Raw genomic sequence first — 8,428 nt, forward strand, 5'->3', positions numbered from 1 at the left:
TTTTCTGGCAGCAAACTATAAGTCCTCTCATTACTGTAAATGAAACAAGTCCACATCACTTAATGATCATAGCCTAGAGTGTTGTTCCTCTTGTTTTCTCTTTGAGAGTGTTTTATGTTAACAAATATTAAATAAGAAAACTTGGAAAAATACATGCACACTAATTTTTCACTTCAGATAAGCTAAAATAAGCAATGGAAGTGACAAATATTACTTGCCTGCTTACGAGATCTTACAGTAAATAAAGAACTCAGCAAAAATGCCACTTTGTTGAGTGCTGGTTTAAGAGTCATAGGGCAATTTAGGATTGAATGACACAGCTCTACCAAACAAAGACCATTAACCCTATAAAGCCATTTGTATCATATATGATGCACGCTATCAAATACCACATTCCGTTTTCAGTTTAATCAATACTTGACCAAAATGCTGTTGTATACCTATTTTTTGAAAAATCTTTTTTTTTTTTTTTTTTTTTTTACATTTTGTTATAGGACTAAATAAAGGGTTCAGTTTCAAAAAATTGGAATTTTCTGCCAATTCTTTCATAGTTCAGGTTTTCACACAAATAAATATTAAATGGTTGAATTGAGAGAGGATGAGGATGATATTACTGGAAATATTTGTCACCCAGTGATGTGTGTGTATGTTTGAGGGGATATATATGATGGCTGGTACTGGTGGTTACGCTGTTGGGAATAATTTCAGAGGCTTTTACATTGACTTGGAAAGACACTAGGCTTCAGCATGTTGTGATTGGTGCTCTGGGCTCTGTGGGGGTGTTTTCCCACCTGTCTCCTTACAGCTTATTAGAGAGGGGCGGGGCAGGTGTGCCATGTTCATGGACACTGTGACAGAGCAGTGCAGAGATGTTGGGTGACATTTAATTTATTTGCATGGACATCTGAGTTGTTTTGGTTGCGGTGTATTTAGTTAACTGATTATTTTGGCTCACCCCTATGAGATCCCCTGTAACTCCTCTTTCTATCTCTGAACCAGACAGGTGCAGTGTGCCCCATTTGTAATAGATAATGCCACATACCTCAGAAAACTCCACAAGCATCTTGGACACAGAACTTACCAATGTGGCCCATTTACCCCTCTCCCAGCTGGCAACCATCTAGCAAGGACAATTCACACTCCCAGAGATGGCAACACATGCACACACACACACACACAGAACTCATGCAAGGCCCTCTGCTGTGAACATATCTCAAATGAGCAGACACCAAAGAATTACTTCCTGGGAATCAGAAAGCAGTAATTCTTCCACACAGACTTTGCGTGTTGCATAATACTGGAGTGTAAGAATGTCACAGCAATCCTACTACACTGGATAAAGTGATAAAATAGGTTTGTGATATTTAAAAGGCCCCAAAACAATAACTTTGATTGATCTGGAAGTTAAAAGTGACATGTGTGGTGCTGAACTGATCAAACTGAGACCACGCTAATAACACAGAAATTATAAAATAGATATTTTTGTTGTGAGACAATTGGATTTCAGATTCGGGGTCTTAGCTTTTATGGGTACTGGCCAGAAACTGAGGAGGGTGCACAAGCCTGCTCCCAGAATATCATGACCCTGTGTGACTGGCCAAGACGTCCGGTCCACTGTGGCGCACAACTCTCCTCAAAGGGGGTTACAATCCACCTGAATCCACTAAATCCAGCTCCTCCAAAGGCTCCTCAGTGTCCAGAGCTGACTGCAGCTAACTGTCTCCCACCTTCCACACTTCCAACTTGAGACTCCATCGAGACATCTCCCCAGGAAAGTATTCCTCCAGCCTCTATCAATTTGCTTAAGCTCCTGGTGCTTCCTTTAACTTCCTTTATCAGTTGGCTTATACCCATCCTCAAGATTCATAATTTTGTACACTCTTAAGAGTGCTGGGTTATTTCTATAACCACATTGCTGGGTTGATTTCGCTGGGTTCGTGACATGAAAAAAAAGCCACCCAAAAAAACGAAACTCCTACATTCCAAGTGAATTTTTGGGAACCCCTGCTATACAGCCTGGATAAAATTACATTTTATTCAGCTTTAACATGAGAATATCAAGGTAGCTAAGGTTACAATAAACAAGTGTCAAGTCATTGCACTGTTAAATTCTAATCTACTTAATCTTATTTCATTCTAGTCATGTGATGGTTGCACTATGGACAAGTTTGTCTCAGAGACCCTGACTGCATGGCAACTGGAGAACTTGATCGAGACATTTAGAGGTAAATTATTATCATTATTATTAGTATTATTATTATTATTGTTATTATGACAGGTTATATTGCAAGTAACTACGGTCTAATTTACAGGTGGGAACCAACATGGTGGAGTACCTACAAACGGCAGAGACTCAACCGTTCCCACACGTTTTGTGTCTTGGAGATGAAACGACAACGAGCCAGGCCTTCACCATTGTCTCACAGAGCGCCATTGAAGCGGACACTTTGCTGGGTGCAGTAGACCTTTGTTTTCAGGCTTTCTTTGTTTTTTTCTTTGTTTTTGACCTGAATTACACAAAGCAGTGACATGTTTAAATAACTTATTGTCATTGTGATCCAGTATGCTTGTTTTGTTTGTGTCAAGCTCTTTTACGGTTTGTCTCCATCACGTTGGGATGGTGAAATAGAGGATATTTGGCAAGAAGCAATGAAATGCAGTGATATAGTTGATGTGTTAAAAAATACTTGCATGGTTGATGTGTTAAAAAAATTGCAATAAATGCATTGTTTTATAACTGTTAAAAATATTAATAAATGCATTTTATATATACATTTATGGTGTGATTCATTGCATTATTATTATTATTTAACCCACCAATATAGTTAATTTCAATTACTAGCTTGGGTCAAATGAATAACCCAGTGTATAGATTATATATAACCCAGTGATGTAGTTATTTTAATGACTAGCTTGGGTCAAATGAACAACCCAGTGTAGGGTTTGTATTTAACCCAGTGATGTAGTTAATTCCAATCACTACATTGGGTCAAATGAACAACCCAGCACATGGGTTAAAATAACCCAACGCGTGTTCTGTCCTATATTGACTCAGGCGCTGGGTTATGGTTGGGTTATTTTTTAACCCAGCAGTTTTTAGTGTGTACATTGAACAGACTTGCTGCTTCTCCGATAATGATCACTTCATCCATAGCTGTCCATTTATCACTGGTTTTGTACCACTCCATAGTAGGCAAGGCTCATTCTCATTTTCTGCGTGCATTCCATTTGTCAACCAGTCTTCAGTTAATATTTCTTAGCCCTTATTAAATTTCTCTAAGTTTTATTTTTAGTGAAATAAAAATAGGTACAGATATAGATTATATATAGATATATAGCTATAGATAGATAGATAGATACTCCATGTCTAGTTTCTATCCATCTATCTAACCAGCTATATGTATGTTTATGATATAGACATATAGATAGATATAGATAGAGAGATTTTTTCCACTGAAGGACACATCATTTCAGGCTCTTTGTGATGAAATTTTTCTTATCACTCTACTTTACAGTGGAACTAAGTATGAGTCTTTCCCGTTTACCTACTACACCTGATTCACAACACAAATGCAAATATGCTGCAAAGGAAAACGAAAAGCACAGCAATTGCTTGAATTGAAAGACCTACAAGAACATGTGTCTTTGCAGTTACCCACGCTCTGGGCACCAAATTATCATTAGCCTCTTGGGTGATTTAGAGAGATTTGTGCAGTTAACCCACACATGAGCACAGTAGGAAGTGCTGTTGCTGTGTTCACTGCAATGGTAATGGTTTAGTGTTATCAGAAAATTGTTCATTAATGTTTCCTAGTGGCTTTTCATAAGCAAAGCTATTTGAGGCCCAAAGGTTGGGATTTGTCTGTGGAGGCCTTCAGTTGCCAGTTGTATCCTAATATGCTGTGCAAAAAACGCATACTGTAATGTGTGATACAGTAATCGCTGAACTATAGAAAACAGCCTGACTCCCTAAGCAAAACAAAGTCACTAAACATTAACTTTCAACATCCAGTGCCAAATCCAAGCATCTTATGTTGCTATGAACCATGTTCTAGATTAAATAATAAATGAGAGGATGTTTACATGGTTGCACTCAAGAGAAGTTCTTGTTTTTAACTTTCCACTGCACAGCATGTTGTAAGTTAAGAAATAATTGTAACTTATCTCTATATGTTTAAGGGATAATTTCACTGAAATTGAGTTTAAGGTTCTGCTGAACAAAAGATTTTAGTATCTCTAATTAGTTTCCCTTTCTTTCATGTTCATGTGTTGCAGGCTCCAGCAATATCATATAAAATTGTGTAAGACGAGTGAGAGAAAATTGTCAAAGCAGTTTCTTTTCTGTGTTGATATTAAACATGTAGAACGATAGAAAAAAAATGATTATGTTGACTATATGTGCAGCAACACCGTCCTGTCCCGCCACATTTTGCTCTCAAGCTTCTCAGGGCATGCATGTTGATAATGATGTGTAATTGCATTTTCCTATCTTGACAGCTCATAATTCAGTTCATCCCAGAAAATATTTTTAATTTTTTCAAATGACTGGCCTAAAAGTCATCTCCAGTGAAATACACAAATATACCTTTAATAAATTCATTAAAAAAAAAAAAATATATATATATATATATATATGTATTTATTTTTTTATTTGTTAACTTTGAGTGGAGGGAGCCACAACTATAAACTCCAGTGCAGGGAAAGGGAGGTAGTAATTTTAAAGACCTGTGTCCTCCTGGCACCCTTTTGAAAGCTGCCCACACTCTTGGCAGCAAAAGGAGCAAAGGACCGCTGGGCCTGCAAAAGCCTGTTAAAACGACTTGTTATGACAGCAAGGATAGTGATCACCCCTCTACTAGGTCCCCCTTTACCTTCCTTTACATCAGCTGCCCCCTCTCCCTGGCCTTAAATTCCTTCTTAAGTGTTGGCAACTTCAGGTTTGACTTTCTCTGATGGAGCAAGCCGATCAGTTGGCCTTTCCTCCCTCTGCTCAACTGTGGCAGACTCGTTTAGCCTCAACTGGCCCGCCAATCCTGGCCTGGATTCCCCCAGATGATCTGGGTGTCTGTTTATCATTCACTCCCCACTGGACTAAACTGGATGGATCCCTATCTACTGGAGCAGATAGACAGAGAAAACCACACAAAGAGACAGACAGAAAGGCAGACACACACACAACAACAAGAGAGTGAGAGACATTAAATCGAGTAAAAACAGGTCAGATTGGATGAGAAGAGGATGTGCTGGACTGACTGATCCGCTTTCGGTCCACCAGAGAGAAATGCACTCCTCAGAATACAGAGAGAGCGAGGCAAAGAGAAGGAAAGAGAGATCACATAGAGTGAGAATGGGTCAGATTGGGTGAGAAGGGAATGGACTGGTTTGACTGATCCTCTCTCCAGTGGACCAGAGAAAGTGATAGGGAGAGAAGTACACAGAGAGTCAGACAGGAAGGGCAAGGAAAGATGAAAAGAAAAAGCAAAAGCATGACCAGTGTGCTGGTAGAAGTGAGAGAAATTGTGAGCAGAGATTAAAAAGTGAAGGAAAAAAAGAGAAACAACAAAAGAGGGAAAACTAAAGTGAGATGGCCCGATAAGTGATATGGCTGCGGGAGGTGACCACTGCTACACTGTGATCATTCCTTGGCTATCAGTTCAATGTAGTACGTCCGAAAGATGAAGTGTGACTCTTCCCCTCAATCCTGAATTGTTTGAATAAGTTTGAGATACATTGTGTACAGGAGGTCACTTATAAAAGTGTCTCCTTCTCTCTAAACATGTTCTGTTTATGGTCGCAGAATCTCCGATTTTAATCACTGCACATCTGATTTGACTGATAGGATAACTCTAAATCCAACTCTTTTCTTTGATGAGGTTGACTGAAACATAACACAGAAACTTGTTTGGTATGTTCCCTTGGACTCTACCAACTGGAGGTCACAATGATCTCCTGCACTTCAAAGTTGAAATATCTTACTGTGCTGGCAATGAAAAGTTTTGTTTCACAAAGAGACATTTACCACTGGGGAAAAGTGTCCCTGAATCTTACAAAATGATTGAAACTAAATTAAAATTAAATAAATTATGGCCTGGTAAGTTAGTTTATAGGAATTTGTGATTTTTATTTTCATTCTCATCACTGAATGTAAAAAACATTATGAATCTGCAGGAATCTGAAGTCCTTTCTATGCATAAAGAGGCATAAAATTTGATTTCTCTTGAGTGAAATGAAGGATTTTGCTGGGAATTAAAAGCTTCTTTTACACATAAGCACTGAAGTAGATTTGGGTATTACTGTAGGTGAAAAAGATGGAGGACAGGCCCTTTTTCTAAGAAGAACCAAAGTGTAAGTAAGAACTTGGCTAAGTTAAAAATGTTTTGTAATCATGGCTGACTCAGCAGTTACATTACATAGAAGTGATAATGCTATATATTTAGTATACTGGTTAGCAGTGGTGGTTCTGCCTATGTTGCCGCCGTAGGCGAAATTACTGCCTTGCGCCCTTCCTTGTTGCTACTCCTAACCCTAACCCTAACCCATGTCAAAAACCACTACTGCTGGTCAGTATAACTTGTTGATTAAATACTCTCTACCCTGATCAGTCCGATAATGTATTTTTCTGGATTTATAGATACAGAACACATTTATATTGTTGTGCTTTCTTTCCAGAAGGCAGGCAGAGACTATGAGATTGACCAGGAGGCAAGAGCTGCAGAAACATGGACATAACCAGCCTGACCTGAAACATTTGAAAGTGACAGAGACTTTCAAATACGGTCTTATAGGGTCTATTTAAAATCACAAAATATCCATATTTGGGCAAGTTATCAATGAAGATAGTTCTCAAAAACAATACTATATAAGAATTATTTTTATTGTTTATTTTTTAAACCTGAGTTTATCCCCTTGGAATCCTGGACAGCAATATAATAACACTTTCAGATGCTGTAGCAATACTATAGAAATACTGATGACCTTCGCTTAATGATTTGAATATATTACATTTTGAAGTAGACCTCCATTGTTCCATCTTCAACTAGGGTATTCACTGACCTCTTGGCTTGGAATAAATGTGTGTTATTTAAGCCAGGGTTCTTTCATTACAGTTGAAGACAAAGCTGTTTCAAACAGATGAAAATGTCCCCGCCTGTATCACTTTAATTCTGCACTTTGACTCTTGTCTAAACACAGGTCCGTTTCAATTTTCTGTCTAGCACAGTAACCAGGAAACGGCATGCACTTTTTGTTTGGATTGACACATAAGCTAGAGTGAGGTCTGATAGGTTTAGGGGCCTGTAATATTTCAGATACATGACCAATGTTTTTAATTGGTTCTTAATTGTAGCTTGGCAGAACATACTTATTACCATGGCCCTCTCTTGAGATACTAGCCACACAAGTACTCACGAAGCATGTGTCATCACATCAAAACTTTGATTAAGGCAGTGGGAAAACTACAGCCCTGATCACATTTTCGTTGAGTTTCCAGCCTGATTTAAATGTAAATTCATTTTTATTTCAGCTCCTCCCTTCTTGACAGTCTCTTGGTACAGGAAGGGGGGGTGAGTGGGAGGGAGTAGGGTGATTCTGCCCAGGTAAGCATATTTGGTTTGTGAGTGTGTGTTTGATTTTAAACTAATTTGAATAACTGTGTGAAAGCCAATTTGGTTTAATTGAGCCCAGCTCTTCTGAACACCTGCAACTGGATTAGTGACTGACATTAAGTTGTTTTGCTGCACTGGGCCTCCAAGTGCTGTTCCTGCTGCTTCATAACTTTGGATTTAACTCAACATTTTTAATACAACACCATATGTGCTTTACAGAATATGCAATGAGCTTGGCTTGGTGTTTCAGAGAGCAGCAGTGAAATATGACCAAGAATGTGGAAATAATACCCCGGCTAATCCATTCTACTCTCCTCTGCCTGCGCACTGTGACAAAGGTGGTTTATTACCATTACCATCAGTGTATGATTATCAATATGTATTAGGGCATCTCACCATCGAGCAAAGCCCCAATAGGCCATGACAGGCCTTAAACAAACTATGTTCCCTGCTCCATCGAGGAAAAACATTAAGCAGGGATGCACATCTCCCTGGTGCCCCTGAGCACAGCTGAATCTGCCAGAGAAGTTGAATGGGTATTTGTGTTAGCTGGTAGCCCAGCATACAAGCCTGCTCTCACTTGGCTTTTTGTACGCCTGTGTGGCACACAGAACGTGATTTGTGCACATCCAAACCCATTGATCCACTCCAATTCACAACTATTACCGCTGGTCAGCCCTCTTTTTTATGGCCTTTCATTAAAAATGGTTGTCAATATACCTTTTTATGCCAGGATGAATGACATCTACCACTGACAGCACATCAATAGGTGATTATTTCATTCTGAACCGTTATCCAGAATGAAGGGAGGAAGGGTAAAAGGG

This window comes from Myripristis murdjan, chromosome 5, assembly GCF_902150065.1.
Source record: "Myripristis murdjan chromosome 5, fMyrMur1.1, whole genome shotgun sequence".
Classification (NCBI taxonomy): domain Eukaryota; kingdom Metazoa; phylum Chordata; class Actinopteri; order Holocentriformes; family Holocentridae; genus Myripristis; species Myripristis murdjan.